Source organism: Salvelinus namaycush, chromosome 9 (genome assembly GCF_016432855.1).
Source record: "Salvelinus namaycush isolate Seneca chromosome 9, SaNama_1.0, whole genome shotgun sequence".
Lineage (NCBI taxonomy): Eukaryota > Metazoa > Chordata > Actinopteri > Salmoniformes > Salmonidae > Salvelinus > Salvelinus namaycush.
This window is the reverse complement of record NC_052315.1, coordinates 16,944,926-16,969,188: the sequence shown is the minus strand read 5'-3', so window position 1 is coordinate 16,969,188 and position 24,263 is coordinate 16,944,926.

Below are 24,263 nucleotides of genomic sequence, written 5' to 3'. Positions count from 1 at the left end.
ACCTGCTCCCTATAGACCGTCTCATCGTTGTCGGTGATCAGGCCAACCACTGTTGTATCGTCAGTAAAATAAATGATGGTGTTGGAGTCGTGTTTGGTCACGCAGTCATGGGTGAACAGGGAATACAGGAGGGGACTAAGCTAAGTACACACCCCCGAGGGGCCCCAGTGTTAAGGATCAGCGTGGCAAACGTATTGTTGCCTACTCTTACCACCTGGGGGCGGCCCGTCAGGAAGTCCAAGATCCAGTTGGAGAGGGAGGTGTTTAGTCCCAGAGTCCTTAGCTTAGTGATGAGCTTCGTGGGCACTATGGTGTAACATGCTGGTAAAAATTTGGTAAAACTGATTTAAGCTTGCCTACATTAAAGTCCCCGGCCACAAGGAGCGACGCTTCTGGGTGAGCATTTTCTTCTTTGCTTATGGCCTTATAGAGTTGGTTGAGAGCGGTCTTAGTGCCAGCTTCGCTTTGTGGTGGTAAATAGACGGCTATGAATAATACAGATGAGAACTCTCTTGGTAGATAGTGTGGTCGACAACTTATCATAAGGTACTCTACCTCAAGTGAGCAATACCTTGAGATTTCTTTAATATTAGACATCGCGCACCAGCTGTAATTGACAAAAAGACACACGTCTTACCAGAGGTAGCGTCTCTGTTTGCTGGTGCATGGAAAATCCCGCCAGCTCCATATTGTCCTGCCTGTGCTTGGTAAATATATGAGGGGGGGGGGGGGGGGGGGCGATGTGACCTCCTCCTTAGAACCATCTGGAAGAACGCCCAGAACATGTTCTATAAGTTAAGATAGGAGACGATGCCGGAACCAACCCTATGAACTATGCCAATGTAACATGTCTGTAAGCAGTATTTTTTATTTAACCTTTATTTAACTAGTCAAGTCAGTTAAGAACAAATTCTTATTTATAATGACAGCCTACCTTGACCAAAGCCGGACGACACTAGGCCAATTGTGCGCCTCCCTATGGGACTCCCAATCACGGCCGGATGTGATACAGCCTGGATTCAAACCAGGGACTGTAGTGATGCCTCTTGCACTGAGATGCAGTGTGCCTTAGACCGCTGCGCTACTCTGGAGCATATGCAATTGAAGTCGAAGTTTACATACACCTTAGCCAAATACATTTAAACTCAGTTTTTCACAATTCCTGAAATTTAATCCAAGTAAAATTTCCCTGACTGTAACGATCTGGGTGTAGTGGGTGCAAAGTCAGGCGCAGGAAGCAGAGAGTTCAGTGGTAGTGCTAATTTAATGCACAAAACGGCAAACATAAGCCACCCCACAAAACACAGGGCGCACACAAAACATATGCCCCAAACCGGAGACTGCAACAGTCCAGCAAAACCCACAAAATAAGACACACGTATACCTCAACCGTGCACCCTAGTTACACAAACAATCCCGCACAAATAGCGGGCGGGCCTACTGGGTAATATAGCCCGAATAATCAACCAAACACAAAACAGGTGAAACCAATAAACAGAAAAGGGGAAAAAAGGATCAGTGGCAGCTAGTAGGCCGGTGACGACGAAAGCAGAGCGCCACCCGAACAGGAAGGGGAGCCACCTTCTGTAGGAATCGTGACACTGACTTAGTTCAGTTAGGATCACCACTTTATTTTAAGAATGTGAAATGTCAGAATAATAGTAGAGAGGATGATTTATTCCAGCTTTTATTTATTTTATCACATTCCCAGTGGGTCAGAAGTGTACATACACTCAATTAGTAATTGTTTAACTTGGGTCAAACTTTTCGGGTAGCCTTCCACAAGCTTCCCACAATAAGTTGGGTGAATTTTGTCCCATTCCTCCTGACAGAGCTGGTGTAACTGAGTCAGGTTTGTAGGCCTCCTTGCTCGCACACGCTTTTTCAGTTCTGCCCAAAAATTTTCTATGGGATTGAGGTCAGGGCTTTGTGATGGCCACTCCAATACCTTAACTTTGTTGTCCTTAAGCCATTTTGCCACAACTTTGGAAGTATCCTTGGGGTCATTGTTCGTTTGGAAGACCCATTTGCGACCAAGCTTTAACTTCCTGACTGATGTCTTGAGATGTTGCTTCAATATATGCACATAATTTTCCTCCATCTATTGCCATCTATTTTGTGAAGTGCACTAGTCCCTCCTGCAGCAAAGCACCCCCACAACATGATGTTGCCACCCCCGTGCTTCACGGTTGGAATGGTGTTCTTCGGCTTGCAAGCCTCCCCCTTTTTCCTCCAAACATAACGATGGTTATTATGGCCAAACAGTTCTATTTTTGTTTCATCAGACCAGAGGACATTTCTCCAAAAAGTATGATCTTTGTCCCATGTGCAGTTGCAAACCGTAGTCTGGCTTTTTTATTGCGGTTTTGGAGCAGTGGCTTCTTCCTTGCTGAGCGGTCTTTCAGGTTATGTCGATATAGAACTCATTTTACTGTGGATATAGATACTTTTGTACCTGTTTCCTCCAGCATCTTCACAAGGTCCTTTGCTATTGTTCTGGGATTGATTTGCACTTTTCGCACCAAAGAACGTTCATCTCTAGGAGACAGAATTGACGCAAATAATGTAAATTAGCCTATCAGAAGCTTCTAAAGCCATGACATCATTTTCTGGAATTTTCAACTTAGTCAACTTAGTGTATGTAAACTTCTGACCCACTGGAATTGGATACAATGAATTATAAGTAAAATAATCTTTCTGTAAACAATTGTTGGCAAAATTACTTGTGTCATGCACAAAGTAGATGTCCTAACCTACTTGCCAAAACTTTAGTTTGTTAACAAGAAATTTGTGGAGTGGTTGAAAAATGAGTTTGAATGACTCCAACCTAAGTGTATGTAAACTTACGACTTCAACTGTGTAAGGGTCTAACAGGACTGCCTGGAGAGAGCTCCTGATCAACATGTGTAATTGGTGCATTGAGTTGGTTGGAACCTCTCAAGCGCGCTGATAATAAACAATGATTAATTTAAGATTGACTGAGTGTCCCTATGTAGAATTTCCACGACACTTCCATGGGTTGATAGAGGCTTTTTCCGATATGTAGAACAAAAATGTGAGGAAGACCTGGGAGATGCTATTGATGATGATGAATGGATACAGATATGTTGGAATGCCCAGTCATGTTCATATAATCTCAGACATAAATTACTACAGTTTAAGACCATCTATAGAACGTACTATATGCCAGTGAAACTGAATATCATGCACTCAGAAATAGTATTATTCTGCTGGAGGTGTAAAGCACAAAAGGGGACATATGTGCATATGTTGTGGTCTTGTGAAGGCTGGCTGAATTTTGGCAAAGAGTATGTTGTTTTATCTCAGCATGTCTACAGATTCTCCCTTCTTCCTGTTTTTGTTTGCTTGGAAATGTTGATAATGGAGACTGTTATCAGAAGAAACTGTGTTACCTAGAATTTATAGTGGCTAATAAATTCATTGCAATTAATTGGAAGGATGGTTATCGTCCCACAATGTATGGAAGAAATGTCAAGTTATCACTAGATTTGTTTTAGGATTAAGGGTATATTGTGCAACTTTAATAAGGTCTGGATGTCTTATATGGAATACTGTACGACAAAGGGAGTCTGTATTGAAAACATTCCCACGTCAGGGGAGATACCTATTTAGGCAATCCCTAGCTGCTGGGCTGCTCAGTACTTGCACTGGTTGTCTGCTGTACTGTTAACACTCTGGCCTTGGCCTAACACTTGAAACCACTAATGAATGTTTCACTAAGATCCTAAAGCTGAGTGAGGTGTGTTGGATTGGGGTGCTACAGAGCCGTGGACCCCTAGGGGCAGGACGGGGTGACCCAGCTAGATTGTGTGCATGTAAAAAGAACTCTACTGTACTATTAGGCCTATGATATTAATTATATGGAGGGTGTACTGTTTATGTGTGTTAGAGGGAAAGATGAGACAAAAAAAAATGGGAAGGAAGTTGTGTTGGGGAGAGTTCAGTTATAGACTAGACTGTTGGGGGTCAAGCGTTTAGGCGGCCTGGGTTGGTTGGGCAACAATTTGATATAGAGGATGTCTTAAAGACAATAAAATGTTAAGTCTGTATTTTATTTGTAAGATTTGTTCATTTGTTAGGCTATTGGTTAAAAGTGCAACACAATTTTGATTATTGAATTGTCATGGATCTAGTTCAGTCTTACAAACATATTTAATAATCTCTTACCTAGCTTGATGACTGTGGGCATTTTTGCTTACTTTTTTGTTGTTGTAAATAGATGGCTAGAAGGGCCATGGGTCATATTAGATTGTGTAGAAATGCAGGAAATATGCTATAGATGCCCCAAAAAATGGGAGGACCCCCAGACCCCCATGTCCCCCTTTGCGAATAGCACTGCTGGGTGATTTAAAAAGTCATAGTCAGTACTTTTGGAAAACAAAATTTATTTAATTTACTTTATGTAGAAACTATGAGATTAGAAAGGTTCAGAGCTTTTGTGAAACATCACAGCACAGTTGAAAAATATATGACAAATACTGGATGGTGTTCAGAGATAGATGGGAGGGGCTGAGTGGAGCTGAAGGATGGGACTAAAAATAAACAAAAGATCAAATGTATATAGTATGTATAAGCAGAAGTAGAAGCCTAAATGTTGTTGTCCATTAGTTTACTCCAATTAAGGGAGGGATGGTAGGGTTAGGGGAAAATAATAAAGGAAAATATAATTAAAAATATATATATATTTTCACAAAAAAATATATGTGGGATTGGAAATGATGAAGACAATTACATTGATGGAAGCCCAGTGGTGGAAAAAGTACCCAACTGTAAAACTTGAGTAAAAGTAAAGATACCTTAATAGAAAATGACTCAAGTAAAAGTAAAAGTCACCCAGTAAAATACTACTTGAGTAAAAGTCAAAGTATTTGGTTTAAAATATACTTAAGTATCAAAGTAAATGTAATTGCTAAAATATATACGTAAGTATTAAAAGTATGAATAATTTCAAACCAGATGGCACCATTTTCTTGTTTTTTATTTATTTACGGAAAGCCAGGTGCACACTCCAAATTTCAAACATGATTTAAAAACGAAGTATGTGTGTTTAGTGAGTCCGAGGCAGTAGGGATGACCAGGGATGTTCAGTTGACAAGTGCGTGAATTTGACTATTTTCCTGTCCTGCTAAGCATTCAAAATGTAATGAATACTTTTGGGTGTCAAGGAAAATGTATGGAGTAAAAAGTACAATATTTTCTTAAGGAATATAATGAAGTAAAAGTAAAAGTTTTCAAAAATATAAATAGTAAAGTACAGATACCCCAGATATTTTTACAACTTTTTTTAAATTACTACTTTACACCAGTGTGGAAGCCACAATCCACCCCACACTTCTAAAACCAAAGGAGTGCCCCTGGAGTTGACCTCATGGCTTGGTGTTTGCTCTGACATGCACTGTCAACTGTGGGACCTTATATAGACAGGTGTGTGCCTTTCAAAATCATGTCCAATCAATTGAATTTACCACAGGTGGACTCCATTCAAGTTGTAGAAACATTTCAAGGATGATCAATGGAAACAGGATGCACCTAAGCTCAATTTCAATTCTTGTAGTAAAGGGTCTGAATACTTATGTAAATGTCATATTTATATATATATTTTTAATACATTTGTAAAACATTCTAAAAACCTGTTTTTGCTTTGTCATTATGGGGTATTGTGTGTAGATTGATGGGGTAAAAACAACTATTTAATCAATTTTAGAATAAGGCTGTAACAACAACATTTTGAAAAAGTCAAGGGGTCTGGGAATCACGCTCCCCAGTTCCCGGAGTGCCCTCTTAGGGTAAAAGAGGTTGATGTATCTAGGATGAGGGCTATCCAGCAGGTCTCCTATCTGGAGGCAGTGCAAATAGCGGAAGGAGCAAGTGGAGATAAGATGAGAGTGATGCCCCACAGCCTGAGATATTAACAGTGACGAAGCTAGACTTTGTTGTGTTTATTGCGCAAGGGATAAACTGCACTGGACAAACAAATAAAAAAATGGAGTAAACTAGAAATCATTGTGAAGGCGGCAAAAATATTTTGGGATCTTCAGGACTTCATGGCAGAAATGTTACAGGAAATACGTAATGTAGAGGTTCACCCCTTTCAGGCTCCTGAGCCTGTTCAGAGATCTGAGAAGAAATTTGAATTCGATTGAAGGAGTAAAGATGTTATTTTTTGTTTTTTCACACCTCCCCTAATTTTTATGCATTAAAGATTATCCGTTTTCACCCATCCCAGTAGACGGCGGCATGCACCTCTAACGTTGATTGCGGACTGCCATAATGCCATAGAAGAAGAAGTAACTTGTCCAAACTGAAATAACTAACAAGCTATTGTGTTAAGGTAAGAATTATTTGCCGCTTTGTTTGTCGCTGGGCAGTGAGGACCACATCAGCTTAAAACAAGAAGAAGCAGTTCCAGTGGGCACGTGATCACCAACACTGGACAATTGAGGAGTGGAAAAACACTGCCTGGTCCAAGTAATCCCAGTTCCTGTTGCGCCATGCTGATGGCAGAATCAGAATGTGGCATAAGCAGCATGAGTCCATGGCTCCATCCTGCCAGGTGTCAACGGTACAGACTGGTGGCGGTGGTGTAATGGTGTGAGGAATGTTTTCCTGGCACACGTTAGGTCCCTTGACACCAATTGAGCAACATTTGAAAGCCATACCTTGTAGAAACCATGCCTCAAAGAATTCAGGCTGTTCTGGAGGCAAAGGGGGGTCCGACCAGGTACTAGATGGGTGTACCTAATAAGCTAGGTGTATTTCATGTGTAACGTCTGCAATGTTGTGCCATATCTTGATTTAGTGCATTATTATAGGGTAAGCATTAGAATAAGCCGCCTCAATATGTGTAGCCATGGATGATATTTTCTCTCTAGGAGCTGATCAGTCTTCAGTACTGTGGAATAATTCTAATCTTAAAGTGGCAATCAGCAGTAGAAACGATATCAAAGCGGTCACCCCACTCCTGATTTGGTAAAAAGATGAGGAATGGGGCTGGCGAAATGTAACCTCACTATGGATGCAAGGACTGATCATCCATGGTATCAAAATTATAGTTACACTTTTTTATATATACATGTGGGTAGAGTTATTAGTGACTTATGCATAGATAATAACAGAGAGTAGCAGCAGAGTAAAAAGGGGGGGGATAATGCAAGTAGTCTGGGTAGCCATTTGATTAGATGTTCAGTAGTCTTATGGCTTGGCGGTAGAAGCTGTTTAGAAGTTTCTTGGACCTGAACTTGGCGCTCCGGTACCGCTTGCCGTGTGGTAGCAGAGAGAACAGTCTATGACTAGGGTGGCTGGAGTCTTTGACAATTTTTAGGGCCTCCTCTGACACCGCCTTGGAAGCTTGGTCCTGGATGGCAGGAAGCTTGGACCCAGTGATGTACTGGGCCGTACGCACTACCCTCTGTAGTGTCATGCGGTAGGAGGTCGAGCAGTTGCCATACCAGGCAATGATGCAACCAGTCAGGATGCTCTCGATGGTGCTGCTGTAGAACCTTTTTAGGATCTGAGGACCCATGCTAAATCTTTTCAGTCTCCTGAGGGGGAATAGGTTTTGTTGTGACCTCTTCACAACTATCTTGGTGTGCTTGGACCATGTATGTTTGTTGGTGATGTGGACACCAAGGAACTTGAAGCTCTCAACCTGCTCCACTACAGCCCCATCAATGAGAATGAGGTCGTGCTCTGTCCTCCTTCTCCTGTAGTCCACAATCGTCTCCTTAGTCTTGATCACGTTGAGGGAGAGGTTGTTGTCCTGGCACCACACGGCCAGGTCTCTGACCTCCTCCCTATATGCCGTCTCGTCGTTGTTGGTGATATGGCCTACCATTGTTGTGTCATCGGCAAACTTAATGATGGTGTTGGAATCGTGCCTGGCCGTGCAGTCATGAGTGAACAGGGAGTACAGGAGGGGACTGAGCACGCACATCTGAGAGGCCCCCGTGTTGAGGATCAGCGTGGCGGATGTGTTGTTACCTATCCTTACCACCTGGGGGCGGCCCGTCAGGAAGTCCAGGATTCAGTTGCAGAGGGAGGTGTTTAGTCCCAGGGTCCTTAGCTTAGTGATGAGCTTTGAGGGCGCTATGGTGTTGAACGCTGAGCTGTAGTCAATGAATAGCATTCTCACATAGGTGTTCCTTTTATCCAGGTGGGAAAGGGCAGTATGGAGCGGCTCTGGATGAGTGTTTCCTGTTTTCTTATGGCGGTATACAGCTCATTGAGTGCAGTCTTAGTGCCAGCATTGTCCGTGGTGGTATGTAGACAGCTACGAAAAATACAGATAAACTCTCTAGATAGATAGTGTGGTCTACAGCTTATCATGAGATACTCTACCTCAGGCAAGCAAAACTTCCTTAGATATCGTGTACCAGCTGTTGTTTACAAATATACATAGACTGTCACCCCTTGTGTGACCAGAGGCTGCTGTTCTATCCTGCCGATACAGTGTATAACCCGCCAGCTGTATGTTATTCATGTGTAAGGAACTATGCTGCAGAAGAGAAGCAGGTACGGGGAGTTGACATTTAATTTGTAGCAGACCTGCAACTGGACAGGAAAAGCGTCAGAACTGGGAACACAAAGACAGCCGACAATCAATGCAGCAGCGGGGAACAGAGCTGGGGAACTGACAAATACAGGGGAGGTAATAAAGAGGTGATTGAGTCCAGGTGAGTCCAATATCGCTGATGCGATAGGAAGGCAGGTGTGCGTAATGATGGTGGCAGGAGTGTGTAATGCAGGGCAGCCTGGCGCCCTCGAGCTCCATGGGAGAAGAGCGGGAGCAGCCGTGACATCATGTCGTCGTTCAGCCACGACTGTGAAACATAAGATATTACAGTTTTTAATGTCCCGTTGGTAGGATATACGTGCTTTAGTTTGTCCAAATTATTATCCAGCGATTGTACGTTGACCTGTAGTACGGATGGCAAAGGCAAATTAGCCACTCATCGGCGGATCCTCACATGGCACCCCAATCTCTTCCCACGATACCTCTTCCGTCTTTTTCTCCTGCGAATGATGGGGATGAGGGCCTGTTCGGGTGTCTGGAGTAAATCCCTCTCGTCCGACTCATGTGTGTAATAATGTGTTTACTGTATCTTCCACCAATGTGACACCCCCGCTTTGAGAAGGTTCTGTAGGAAGTGACCAGCTACACCCCTCACTACATGGAGGAGATTTAGTCTATCTTTGACCAATCACAGGAGGAGGAGAGGAAGAGGATCACCAACAATGAGAGGTATTCTACACCTGCAGTCAGACTGTTACTAGGAGGTTGTGTGTGGATGTGGGTGGTCTTTCCACCTGCAGTAAGATTGTTACTAGGAGGTTGTGTGTGGATGTGGGTGGTCTTTCATTATCTCTCACTGATCATTTCTCTCATGCCCTGATCTCATTTCACCTCTCTCTCCCTTCCCTTTCTATCTTTCTCTCTCTCCCTTTTCTCCCTCTCATTTTCTCTCCCAGTGTGGATGCTGTGTATAATGAGTTTCACAACACTTTAAATTATTATAATATATTTTTAAATGTAACCTTTATTTAACTAGGCAAGTCAGTTAAGAACAAATTCTTATTTAGAATGACGGCCTAAACCCGGACGATGCTGGGCCAATTGTGTGCCGCCCTATGGGACTCCCAATCACGGCCGGATGTGATACAGCCTGGAATCGAACCAGGGACTGTAGTGATGCCTCTTGCACTGAGATGCAGTGCCTTAGACTTCTGCGCCAAGGGAGCCCCTGGTTCAATGAGCAGGTCAAACTGCACTGGTGGAAGAACACATACAGACCGGGCATGCCCTCTGACTGGCCTCAGTTCCACGTGCAACACACACACAGCAGGTTAATGGAAGTTAATGTGGCCTAATGGAGTACTGTAATATGGGGTGATGTAGACTTCAGCACCTTTGTTATTGTCAGAGTTAGTCAAATGTAGTGAACAGTGTTACAAGCTAATGTATCAGACTCTATAACAGTAATGTATGGTCCAACATTGTGACCATTATTAGAGACTGCCGGAGGGTAATATACTGGACTGGCCAGTCTTGTTGTTCAATGGAGTCTAATGAAACCTCTCTTTCAATAGTAGGCACCAGAAAAGAAAATCAAAAAGAGGTAGAGGTACAGTTTAGAGTAGCTATTACTGCAAAAAAATGCCATGCTATTTTTTGAAGAGAGCTCCTAACAACAAAACTCTTTTTCATCGCGATAGGTTTGATAAATTCACCTCTGAAGGTGAAATGTGTACTTACATTCTGAAATCTTGCTCTGATTTATCATCCAAAGGGTGCCAGAGATAACATGAAGTGTTGTTTTGTTATATAAAATCCTTTTTCATATCCTAAAAAGGTCCATATAGCATGCACGATTGATTTTGTATTTCCACTCGTTCAATTTGCAAAGAAAGGAATCTGTGAAAATCTAACCCTAAACGTTGTTTCAACCAGTCAAATCACATTCGTATGTATTCCTCAGAGATCCTAGAACGTAACCAGACTTCACTATATCATTAGGGGTGTAGTATATCCTATAGGACACCATATTTGGTCAGAGAGTGATGCCTTCGTGGCACGCCGATGATGCGGGCAGTCTTCACTTGAGCGACTCTAACTTTATCAAATAAGCACCAATCGGGGTCAAACAAAGCTAGCTAGATAGCCAATGAGCTGGGCTTTATGGGAGTATCCGGAGACCCTGTATCTGTCATAAAATGTAGCTGCTAACCTTGTACGACAGCATGCCTTTTCCTTTTGGACAAAAATTATAAGAATAGTCAGAGTTAAGAAAACTGGTTGTTTTGCAAATGTTGAACTTATATGGCTACTAATACAAGAAAACCTAAATCAAAGTCCAAGTATACAGATTTGACGATATTCTTGCAGAAAAATGTAATATGAATGCAAATGTCCCATTCACGATTTGCCCAAATGTACCTGGGTGACTTCACACTAAATGTCATGTAGTTCACTCATACTTCAAGTTATCCGTCTAAAACTTTGCACATACACTACTGCTATCTTGTGGGCACCATCGGAATTACAACCAGAGTGATGGCTGGAACTGGGACCTTTGTATTTTCTTCTACCAGATCTATTGTGTTATATTCTCCTACATTCAATTCACGTTTCCACAAACGTTAAAGTGTTTCCTTTCAGATGGTACCAAGAATATGCATATCCTTGCTTCAGGGCCTGAGCTACAGGCAGTTAGATTTGGGTATGTCATTTAGGCGAAAATTGAAAAAAAGGGGGCTATCCCTTAAGCGGATTCTTGATAGGAAGCAAACTAGTGGCTTGGAAACACCAACCAGTTTAAAAGACCTCACAGTCTTCCTTGAGCCATATAGGGAGGTGTTCCATGAGATGTTTAAACTTTGCAAAATTGCACTTGCATTACCTGTGAGAAGTTAATCAAGACTGTCTTGAGAAATACAATGAGTGACGAGCGATTGAGCAATTTGGGGGTGTTAAGTGTAGATTCAAGGAGGGTTAGGGCCATAATCTTGATGATTTTGTGGATGTGTTTGCCAAAAGACACAGCAACAGGCGAATAAAGCTGTATTGAAAAGAGTGTTGCCTAATAAAGCAGGGATATGAATAGGTTGTGAGTAGGCTATCGTAAAATGTACATTGTCCATGATGTTTTTTTTGTTTTGTTTTTCATTTGAACATAGCCTACAATATATTTGTTTACAAAAAGACAGCAACAGGTGAATAAAGCTGTATTGAATGTAGCCTAAAAAAGCAGGGATATGGATAGGTTGTGAGAGAAGGCTATAATAAAATGTATATTCTTGTCCATGATTATGCTTTTTGTTTTGTTTTTCATTTTTGGACATATATAATATGTTTTTGTTTACAAAAAGACACAGCAACAGCCGAATAAAGCTGTATTGAAAATAATTGAAGGCCTCTGTGTGGTGTTTTTAAACTTGAGTAGGCTTGTTCCCAGTAATTGTTAATTGTCATGGAACTCAAAATGTTAACTGTACCGGTATTAGTCTATGCACATCAGATAATTAGTAACATTCACTGTAAAATAAGAAACCAAATTATATCAGTATGCGATTCCTTAACTCTCATATTGACATCGTTTTCAAATAGCCTATATACAACAACAGCATAATAGAATTCCTGAAATTCAGTTATGGCTTTTGTTTTTGGTGTGCCACCCCAAGATTTTCAGTGGCCCCATCTGGCCACCCCTATGAAACATTTCTGGGGGCGCCACTGCTTGGGGCCGGGATGCTCTCTAGCGCCAAGCAGAGGAGGTGAGAGCCCATGGCTGTTTTCACAGCGACTGGAGCATGAACGTATGGGGATAGCAATCCATCCTTATCACGTAATCTGATACTCTTTAGGTCAGGAAGTGTGGGCTTCCCTGGAAAACATTAATGTACTTTGGCATTTAATCTGCTGCTTAGGTGCCTCACTGTCATTCAGGTGCCTCTTCCTCCTCCAGCTCCCAGACTGTCTGACCCTCCTTAATAGGCTAATGAAAAGCTTATTCGTAAATAAAATAAAAAAACATTAACAAGAATGCAACCATTTCCCTTTACTGAGAAGAACGAAAATCTATTCGTTTTGTTTTTAGAATCTAAAATCATTAGACATATACCAATCTTATCATTAGACATACCAATCTTATCATTAGACATACCAATTTTATCATTAGACATATACCAATCTTATCATTAGACATGGTATCAAGTTATGTTTTTATTGTCACGTGCACAAGTACAGTGAAATGCCTTTCTTGCTTGCTCTTTCCCAACAATACAGTAATGAATATCATTAGTACAACGAAATAAAAAGTCAAGAAGAACAAAATCACACGATAAAAATAACTATGACTACTGCAAGTAGGTCTACTTTAATTACATTTTTCTTTGGTTTCTTAGTCGTATTGTTTCAAGTCATATTAGTCTTATGTACAGTACGGGATACGCATGGTATAGGCCTACATCGTCGAACGACACGCTTACTTGCAGGTTCCTTCTCGACAATACAACAACAATATGAAATAATAAAATCAAAGAATAGGAACATAATTAAATGGCTTAGTAGAATAGAATAAACATCTTAGCATAAGTATAATACAAGAACAAACTATTTACAGTAGAAATATTTACACGTGTATTGGGGAAGAGCGGTGTATAGACTGAGCAGTAAAATAAGAGTTTGGTAGCAGCAGTTGTGATGTGTTTGACTTCTGAAGTAAAACAAGCAGGTAATGTATGTTTATTTGTGTATGTGTGCATGAGTGAGCGTATGTGTGCTAAGGTGCAGAGAATCAGAGCAAGTGGTTAGTCCAGTTCAAGTGTTAAGCAGTCTGATGCAGTGGCGACCCGTCATTCAGGGCAGGTGGGCCAAAATGTTTTATTTTTGGGGGTGTGCTTCCTGTTTTGCATGTTATTTTGGGATTAATACGTGTCACATATTAGTTTGCAAACAATGCAAAAAAAATATATATATATCATTGAGTTAATAAAGCCGCATACAAACATGGTCTATTTTTTGTTTTCTTGAGTAAGGCAGCTCCAAAATGCAGATGTTTCAGCCTCGCTCAGTGCTTTATGTGGTGGTGGGGCAAGCCAGCAAAAAATACGGAGCGTTGCTTCGTGATTGGCTCAGTGTTCTGTCACTAATGGGGACACTACGTCACCGCCAAGTCCAAGGGTAGAGCTAGAAAACTCCAGCCTCTTGGGTGCTGCCAAAGCATTACATTAGCAATCATCAGCCTGCTATTCAGTGGAGTGGCTGTGTGGTCCCAAGTCTAAGATTAAGGATCTCTTTTCCTAGTTTAAAATGATAAACATTAAACATTGGCCATGCTGTCAATGAAGCATGATTTGTGCTTCAATCATAACAACTGTTTACTCAGAACTGCAAAATCTGACTTTAGTGAGTTCAAGACAACTGGGAACTCTGGAAAAATAAGCTACGACTGGGAAAATACGTTTTGAACTTTCATCCAACTCGGAATTGTAAATTTGGAACTCGGGCTTCTTTCTAGAACTACGACCTGAAGATCACTGACGTCATCATGATTCAACCTTTTTTTACCCAGAGTTTCCAGTTGTCTTGAAAGTACCATAAATCCAGAGAATGCCAGACTTTGATGACAAAGTTTGATGACAAAATTTGCCCACGAAGGACCGCTGCGCCACCTTCCTGTTCAAGTGAGCACAGCAAAACAAGGTGAGTCCAAAAATGTATTGTATGCTGCTGCATAAGTTATGTAATATGCCAGGGAGATATGTATACTGTAGCTACAGTAAGAAAGTAATACTAAGTGTATGTTGTGTAGTAAGCTGTTAGTCGCAGATGTGCCTCACCAAAATAATTTGGTCTATTTTCACCTCTTAATTTCACCTACTGAAGTTCTGACTTGGTGGTGCACATGTAGCCTATAACCTGTTTTTGAGAAATGTAATCATTGAATATTGTAAGAGCTTTCATTGTCTGCTTATATGCCCCCTTTATTTATCCTACGGTTCTGACTTGGTGTACAGGTAGAACACTGTAAGAACGGACCATGTTCTGAATTCTGTTGCTGTACATTTCAAAAGTGCTGAACAAATAGTTATATTGACTACGTCCATCCTAGCTCGCTCATTGTCTTAATCGAAATTACGGAATGCCTCTTATCCACTTGTCGTCCCCTTATGCCATAGTTTGTACATTTTATTTATTTATTTTATTTCACCTTTATTTAACCAGGTAGGCCAGTTGAGAACAAGTTCTCATTTACAACTGTGACCTGGCCAAGATAAAGCAAAGCAGTGCGACAAAAACAACAACACAGAGTTACACATAAACAAACGTACAGGCAATAACACAAAAGAAAATAAAAATAGAAAAATCTATGTACAGTGTGTGCAAATGTAGAAGAGTAGGGAGGTAGGCAATAAATAGGCCATAGAGGCGAAAACTGCTCTGACAGCTGATGTTTAAAGTTAGAGAGGGAGATATAAGACTCTAGCTTCAGAGATTTTTGCAATTAGTTCCAGTCATTGGCAGCAGAGAACTGGAAGGAAAGGCAGCCAAAGGAAGTGTTGGCTTTGGGGATGACCAGTGCAATATACCTACTGGAGCGCGTGCTACGGGTGGGTGTTGCTATGGTGACCAATGAGCTGATATAAGGCGGGGCTTTACCTAGCAAAGACTTATAGATGGCCTGGAGCCAGTGGGTTTGGCGACGGATATGTAGTGAGGGCCAGCCAACAAGAGCATACAGGTCGCAGTGGTGGGTAGTATATGGGGCTTTGGTGATAAAACGGTTGGCACTGTGATAGACTAGATCCAGTTTGCTGAGTAGAGTGTTGGAGGTTATTTTGTAAATGACATCGCGGAAGTCAAGGATCGGTAGGATAGTTAGTTTTACGAGGGTATGTTTGGCGGAATGAGAGGAGGAGGCTTTGTTGCGAAATAGGAAGCCGATTCTAGATTTAATTTTGGATTGGAGATGCTTAATGTGAGTCTGGAAGGAGAGTTTACAGTCTAACCAGACACCTAGATGTATTCTATGTCAGAACCGTCCAGAGTAGTGATGCTAGTCAGGCGGGAGGGTGCGGGCAGCAATCGGTTGAAGAGCATCTGTCCTCGTGCTACTAGACCTGGTGATACCATCGATCACCACATTCTTTTGGAGAGACTGGAAACCCAAATTGGTCTACACGGACAAGTTCTGGCCTGGTTTAGATCTTATCTGTCGGAAAGATATCAGTTTGTCTCTGTGAACGGTTTGTCCTCTGACAAATCAACTGTACATTTCGGTGTTCCTCAAGGTTCCGTTTTAGGACCACTATTGTTTTCACTATATATTTTACCTCTTGGGGATGTCATTCGAAAACATAATGTTAACTTTCACTGCTATGCGGATGAGACACAGCTGTACATTTCAATGAAACATGGTGAAGCACCAAAATTGCCCTCGCTAGAAGCCTGTGTTTCAGACATAAGGAAGTGGATGGCTGAAAACTTTCTACTTTTAAACTCGGACAAAACAGAGATGCTTGTTCTAGGTCCCAAGAAACAAAGAGATCTTCTGTTAAATCTGACAATTAATCTTGATGGTTGTAAAGTCGTCTCAAATAAAACTGTTAAGGACCTCGGCGTTACTCTGGACCCTGATCTCTCTTTTGACGAACATATCAAGACTGTTTCAAGGACAGCTTTTTTCCATCTACGTAACATTGCAAAAATCAGAAATTTTCTGTCCAAAAATGATGCAGAAAAATTAATCCATGCTTTTGTTACTTCTAGGTTAGACTACTGCAATGCTCTACTTTCCGGCTACCCGGATAAAGCACTAAATAAACTTCAGTTAGTGCTAAATACGGCTGCTAGAATCCTGACTAGAACCAAGAAATTTGATCATATTACTCCAGTGCTAGCTTCCCTACACTGGCTTCCTGTTAAGGCAAGGGCTGATTTCAAGGTTTTACTGTTAACCTATAAAGCGTTACATGGGCTTGCTCCTACCTATCTTTCCGAGTTGGTCCTGCCGTACATACCTACACGTACGCTACGGTCACAAGACGCAGGCCTCCTAATTGTCCCTAGAATTTCTAAGCAAACAGCTGGAGGCAGGGCTTTCTCCTATAGATCTCCATTTTTATGGAATGGTCTGCCTACCCATGTGAGAGACGCAGACTCGGTCTCAACCTTTAAGTCTTTACTGAAGACTTATCTCTTCAGTAGGTCATATGATTGAGTGTAGTCTGGCCCAGGAGTGTGAAGGTGAACGGAAAGGCTCTGGAGCAACGAACCGCCCTTTCTGTCTGCCTGGCCTGTTTCCCTCTCTCCACTGGGATTCTCTGCCTCTAACCCTATTACAGGGGCTGAGTCACTGGCTTACTGGTGCTCTTTCATGCCGTCCCTGGGAGGGGTGCGTCACTTGAGTGGGTTGAGTTACTGACGTGATCTTCCTGTCTGGGTTGGCGCCCCCCCTTGGTTTGTGCTGTGGTGGAGATCTTTGTGGGCTATACTCGGCTCTGTCTCAGGATTGTAAGTTGGTGGTTGAAGATATCCCTCTAGTGGTGCGGGGGCTGTGCTTTGGCAAAGTGGGTGGGGTTATATCCTTCCTGTTTGGCCTTGTCCGGGGGTATCATCGGATGGGGCCACAGTGTCTTCTGACCCCTCCTGTCTCATCCTCCAGTATTTATGCTGCAGTAGTTTATGTGTCGGGGGGCTAGGGTCAGTTGGTTATATCTGGAGTACTTCTCCTGTCTTATCCAGTGTCCTGTGTGAATTTAAGTATGCTCTCTCTAATTCTCTCCTTCTCTCTTTCTTTCTCTCTCTCTCTCGGAGGACCTGAGCCCTAGGACCATGCGTCAGGACTACCGGGCATGATGACTCCTTGCTGTCCCCAGTCCACCTGGCTGTGCTGCTGTTCCAGTTTCAACTGTTCTGCCTGTGGCTATGGAACCCTGACCTGTCGACCGGACGTGCTACCTGTCCCAGACCTGCTGTTTTCAACTCTCTAGAGACCGCAGGAGCGGTAGAGATACTCTTAATGATCGGCTATGAAAAGCCAACTGACATTTACTCCTGATTATTATTTGACCATGCTGGTCATTTATGAACATTTGAACATCTTGGCCATGTTCTGTTATAATCTCCACCCAGCACAGCCAGAAGAGGACTGGCCACCCCTCATAGCCTGGTTCCTCTCTAGGTTTCTTCCTAGGTTTTGGCCTTTCTAGGGAGTTTTTCCTAGCCACCGTGCTTCTATCAATCAATTTTATTTTCAATTTTATTTTTTTATTTATTTTTACGAAGGGCTATATAAAATAAAATTGATTGATTGATTCTACACCTGCATTGCTTGCTGTTTGGGGTTTTAGGCTGGGTTTCTGTACAGCACTTCGAGATTTTAGCTGATGTACGAAGGGCTATATAAAATAAACTTGATTTGATTTGATTTAAACTGGACGCACGGATCCCTTTAGCGGGATCATTTTCATCAACAACCGCTGAATTGCAGAGTGCCAAATTTAAAAAAAAATGCTAAAAAAAATGTATTTCATGAAATCACATGTGCAATATAGAAAAACACAGCTTAGCTTGTTGTTAATCCACCTGTCACGTCAGATTTTGAAAATATGCTTTACAGCGAAAGCAATCCAAGCGTTTGTGTGAGTTTATCGATTACTAGACAAAACATTAAGAACACCTAGCAGCAATGTAGATTGGTCACGAAAGCCAGAAAAGCAATAAAATGAATCGCTTACCTTTGATGATCTTCGGATGTTTGCACTCACGAGACTCCCAGTTACACAATAAATGTTCCTTTTGTTCGATAAAGATAATTTTTATATAAAAAAAACTCAATTTGTTTGGCGCGTTATGTTCAGTATTCCACAGCCTTAGGCAGGTCATCAAGGCTTGATGAAAATTCTAAATAGTATCCGTAAAGTTCGTAGAAACATGTCAAACGTTTTTAATAATCAATCCTCAGGTTGTTTTTAACATCAATAATCGATAATATTTCAACCGGACTGTAAACTATTCAATACAGGAGAGAAATAAAATGTCGAGCAACCAGTGTCACGCGCATGAACTAATGGAAGGACATCCGTCTATCCACTTACGCATTTTGATATATCTCGCTCATTTTTCAGAATAAAAGCTTGAAACTATGTCTAAAGACTGTACATATGCTGAGGAAGCCATTGGAAAAGGAATCTGGTTGATATCCCTTTAAATGGACGAAAGGCAGGCAATGGAACAGTGATTTTTCAAAATAAGAGTCACTTCCGGGTTGGATTTCCTCAGGTTTTCGCCTGCAAAATCAGTTCTGTTATACTCACAGACAATATTTTGACAGTTTTGGAAACTTTAGAGTGTTTTCTATCCTACTCTGTCAATTATATGCATATTCTAGCATCTGGACCTGAGAAATAGGCAGCTTACATTGGGAACGTTATTTTTCCAAACATAAAAATTCTGCCCCTAGCTTCAAGAGGTTTTAAGCAAGTCAGCCATATCAGCTACGTTTTTTTAAAAGGCAGTAAATGAGGCTGGATGAACTGTTTCGCTGCCAGACATGGCTCCGCTTATAACCAGGTGTAGCAGTGGTAAGGTGTTGGGGCTCTGATGTTGGGACAGCTTTATGTAGGCCCTAACAGTTTGTGGGCACCGTTTGTCACCGTTATAGTGCAATTAATGTATTGTTTAGTATTGTGTTGTGGCTTTGCTGTCATGCATCCCACTTTTTTTGTTTTGCCCCACCAAGATTTACATGCTAAAATCCCCACTGGTCTGATGGCATGTAGATAGAAATGACCTCTGAGCCTGTTAATAGTAGACCTCATGCTCCAATAACGTCTGTTGTTAAGGGAGAGAAAAGTTAATGGCTGGTGTGTGTGGGGTCCATGATGATGCTGCGTGCATATATAAATGCACAGGGGAAAATGGGAGACACCTGGAGGGGGGTGGAGACATGCACAAGACAAGTGAAACAGATCAGGGTGTGTCAATTTGTTACGTTACAGCCTTACTCTAAAATGAATTAAATTTGATTTTTTTCCTCATCAATCTACACACAATACCTCATAATGACAAAGCAAAAACAGGTTTATAGAAATTTTTGCAAATGTATTAAAAATAACAAACGGAAATATTACATTTACATAAGTATTCAGACCCTTTACTCAGTACCTTGTTGAAGCACCTTTGGCAGCGATTACAGCCTTGAGTCTTCTTGGGTATGATGCTACAAGCTTGTAGCACACCTGTGTTTGGGGAGTTTCTCCCATTCTTCTCTGCAGACCCTTTCAAGCTCTGTCCGGTTTGATGGGGAACATTGCTGCACAGCTATTTTCAGGTCTCTCCTGAGATGTTATATCGGGTTCAAGTCCAGGCTCCGGCTGGGCCACTCAAGGACATTCAGAGTCTTGTCCCGAAGCCACTCCTGCGTTGTCTTGGCTGTGTGCTTAGGGTCATTGTCCTCCAGAGCGCTCAGGACTTCAGACTAGGACGAAGGTTCACCTTCCAACAGGACAACGACCCTAAGCACACAGCCAAGACAACGCAGGAGTGGCTTCGGAAAAAGACTCGATGTCCTTGAATGGCCCAGCCACAGCTGACAGAGCTTGAGAGAATCTGCAGAGAAGAATGGGAGAAACTCCCCAATACAGGTGTGCCAAGCTTGTAGCGTCATACCCAACAAGACTCAAAGCTGTAATCGCTGCCAAAGGTGCCTCAACAAAGTACTGAGTAAAGGGTCTGAATACTTCTGTAAATGTGTTATTTCAGTTTGCTGTTTTTAATAAATGTCTTAAAATGTCTGAAAACCTGTTTTTGCTTTGTCATTATGGGGTATTGTGTGTAGATTGAGGAGGGAATCTAATCAATTTTAGAATAAGGCTGTACTGTAAAAAAAAAAAAAAAGAAAGTCAAGGGGTCTGAATACTTTCCCAGTGCACTGTATGTATGGGGCAGAAAGTGAAAAATGTACGCAAAGGTTATAAATGAGGCCCCTGACCCTTTGTTTCCTGTGTCTGACCTTCTCTAACACCGGCTGTTACACTCTACTTACAAATTACCCAAAACAACAAGTACAGTAAGTCTCTGAGTCTCTTAAGTCATTATCTATAATACTCTTTGATACTAGTCTCCAAGTGTACAGTGCTGTGTGGAGGCATTTCACACAGCAGCAGTATTGTAGAATCATGACTATCATCATAAACTATAGGGAACTGTGTTTCTCCTGACCACGTCATGTGACCAGACCAGGGGAATATCCAGGCCCTAATGACAGTTTACACATCACTTGTAACCGTTACCCTAAAGCCACTAAAGGGAGACATTTATGAGGCCCAAAACACCAGACACTAACTCTGCCTGCCCTGTAGTTTAACCTGGATTTAACCAAATCAAATTATTCAAGTTATAGTAGTCTTTTAGATGTTTCAGTATAGAACTATGGCCCATACAGACTCAAACACACAACCCTAGTGTTGCAGAACAGATTAGTGGCCATTAATGGGTCTCCGCAGTCCACTAAAATATGATCTAGGATCAGTCATAGGACAAATCTGCATGTTTTAGAACTCTGGCTCACCAAGGCTCAATATCAATGTCATGGCAACCTATTCCCTATATAGTGCACTACTTTCGACCAAGAAGTGCACTAGAGAATAGGGGGTCATTTGAATCTTGGTTAAATAGGAGCTCAAATTGTCACCATTGTTATAATGGTGCTGGTCTGATCATTTTCTTCTGGACGGGCTTTATGGTTCTGGATTATAGGAACCCCCTGGTGGGATTAGGCATCCTGGCCCAGATCAGAAGACACAATTATCAAAATCATGCCAAGAGTCTCCATCTCTCTTAATCTCACGCGGCATAAAATGGGTCAAATAGGACGTGGCTCCTTAACATATTCAGTTTTTCATTAATCATTCTGTGGGATCTGTGGGATTTCTGCATATCATTCCAAGAATTTGAGAAAATGTGAAGGCCTCAACAGTTTATAAAAATTTCCCCCAACAAAGAGACTTTTACCTGTCTGAGCAGCAAAGAATTACAATATACAGTATGAACCTCAACTGACCGTATTCTAAATTACTCGGTAGAATACACTTGCTGACTTTCAACCAACTTACTAAAAATGTCAACCACGAAATCTACCCAAGAGCATTTTGTCTATGAGTCTCTGAATTCCAGAAACAGCCTGACATTGAAAACGGAAAAGACTAGCAGTGTTTCTAAAGTACCATAGTGACAGAAATCAACCACTGCCTCAAGTCCCGTGCCAGACAAGCATGACTAACGTCAATCAGAAATAAGTGAGGTAAAGACTGCCCCTGATCCCTTGTTTCATAATTTAATTACTGTTGTACTCCACCACCCACTGCGAAAGCAGTGTTATTGTGTTACTGTGTCCAGCCTGTATCGTGTGTCCTCAGAGTGTAGCTAGCTGATGTAAACCAAGGCTCTGTGGTAGGAAGCTTTCACTATCAACTGGCTCTGGCCCTAATTAGCAATCACACAGGCCAGTTAACAAAGGACCTGAGGCCAGGAGAGCTTTGATTGGGTTCCGCAGGTACTTTTGATGAAAGAAAAACACCTTGAAATCCAGTAACTGACTCTCGGTTCACTCTGTGTTAACTATTCTGGTTTGCCATCCTGATGAAGTTGGAAGGGGCAATCTTTCTGACGTATCACTACTCGGACGGGAGCGTCACCTCACAGTTAGCACTCAGTTCAACTTCCTCCTGCCATTTTGAGTCGGGCGCAATCATCTTTTAAGTAAACTGCATCACAGGCAAGAAACATACAGGAGCTGCTAATGAGAACCTTGACGACCTTGTACCTAGCCGGTGGGGATTCCGGTGGGGTGCCCCCACCCAGGCAGTAGCAGTGCTGGCAACACTAGCTGCAGTAACCCATGGGGAGGGGGTCACACTCGGACATTCAGAGAGGGGGTATATTATTGTGGCCCTGGTGGCACAAAATCAAAGTCAGACTGCATGGAGATGCTTGGGAATATGGTCAATACGGGGGACCGTGTTGTGGGTGTTTCAGGGAAAAGGTGTACATTTGACCTCCATCATCTAGGACGTGACAATGGTTAATACAATCTCTCCATTTCTGACAAAAAAAAATTGCACGGTCTTGCAGGCCTTCTGATACAGCTGCAACAGTAAATGCATTTGTAAATCAAGACCTTTCTTGAGTTGGACTCTGGGATGGTGCAACTGTTGAGAATGTGAGCCTATGGTTGTGTGGGGGAAAGGGTTGAGTGTGTATGAGTGTGTGGGTGTATGTGTGTATCCCACAACTGTTGCGAAGGAGTAAAAGATGTTAGGAACAATAGAGGATGATTCACAACAATTGTTTGCTAATATAATAATTGCTTGTAATAATGTAATTTTGATAATGGCGAACTGGTGGGAGGTAAAATCCTTTTCATAAATTGCCTACATTACTACAAATATGAATAGCTAATTATGGAAAATAAGAAACAGGATGCTTAAAATATATATATATATTTTGATGGCTATATACACTGCTCAAAAAAATAAAGGGAACACTTAAACAACACAATGTAACTCCAAGTCAATCACACTTCTGTGAAATCAAACTGTCCACTTAGGAAGCAACACTGATTGACAATACATTTCACATGCTGTTGTGCAAATGGAATAGACAACAGGTGGAAATTATAGGCAATTAGCAAGACACCCCCAATAAAGGAGTGGTTCTGCAGGTGGTGACCACAGACCACTTCTCAGTTCCTATGCTTCCTGGCTGATGTTTTGGTCACTTTTGAATGCTGGCGGTGCTTTCACTCTAGTGGTAGCATGAGACGGAGTCTACAACCCACACAAGTGGCTCAGGTAGTGCAGCTCATCCAGGATGGCACATCAATGCGAGCTGTGGCAAGAAGGTTTGCTGTGTCTGTCAGCGTAGTGTCCAGAGCATGGAGGCGCTACCAGGAGACAGGCCAGTACATCAGGAGACGTAGGAGGGCAACAACCCAGCAGCAGGACCGCTACCTCCGCCTTTGTGCAAGGAGGATTAGGAGGAGCACTGCCAGAGCCCTGCAAAATGACCTCCAGCAGGCCACAAATGTGCATGTGTCTGCTCAAACGGTCAGAAACAGACTCCATGAGGGTGGTATGAGGGCCCGACGTCCACAGGTGGGGGTTGTGCTTACAGCCCAACACCGTGCAGGACGTTTGGCATTTGCCAGAGAACACCAAGATTGGCAAATTCGCCACTGGCGCCCTGTGCTCTTCACAGATGAAAGCAGGTTCACACTGAGCACATGAGCACATGTGACAGACGTGACAGAGTCTGGAGACGCCGTGGAGAACGTTCTGCTGCCTGCAACATGCTCCAGCATGACCGGTTTGGCGGTGGGTCAGTCATGGTGTGGGGTGGCATTTCTTTGTGGGGCCGCACAGCCCTCCATGTGCTCGCCAGAGGTAGCCTGACTGCCATTAGGTACCGAGATGAGATCCTCAGACCCCTTGTGAGACCATATGCTGGTGCGGTTGGCCCTGGGTTCCTCCTAATGCAAGACAATGCTAGACCTCATGTGGCTAGAGTGTGTCAGCAGTTCCTGCAAGAGGAAGGCATTGATGCTATGGACTGGCCCGTCCGTTCCCCAGACCTGAATCCAATTGAGCACATCTGAGACATCATGTCTCGCTCCATCCACCAACGCCACGTTGCACCACAGACTGTCCAGGAGTTGGCGGATGCTTTAGTCCAGGTCTGGGAG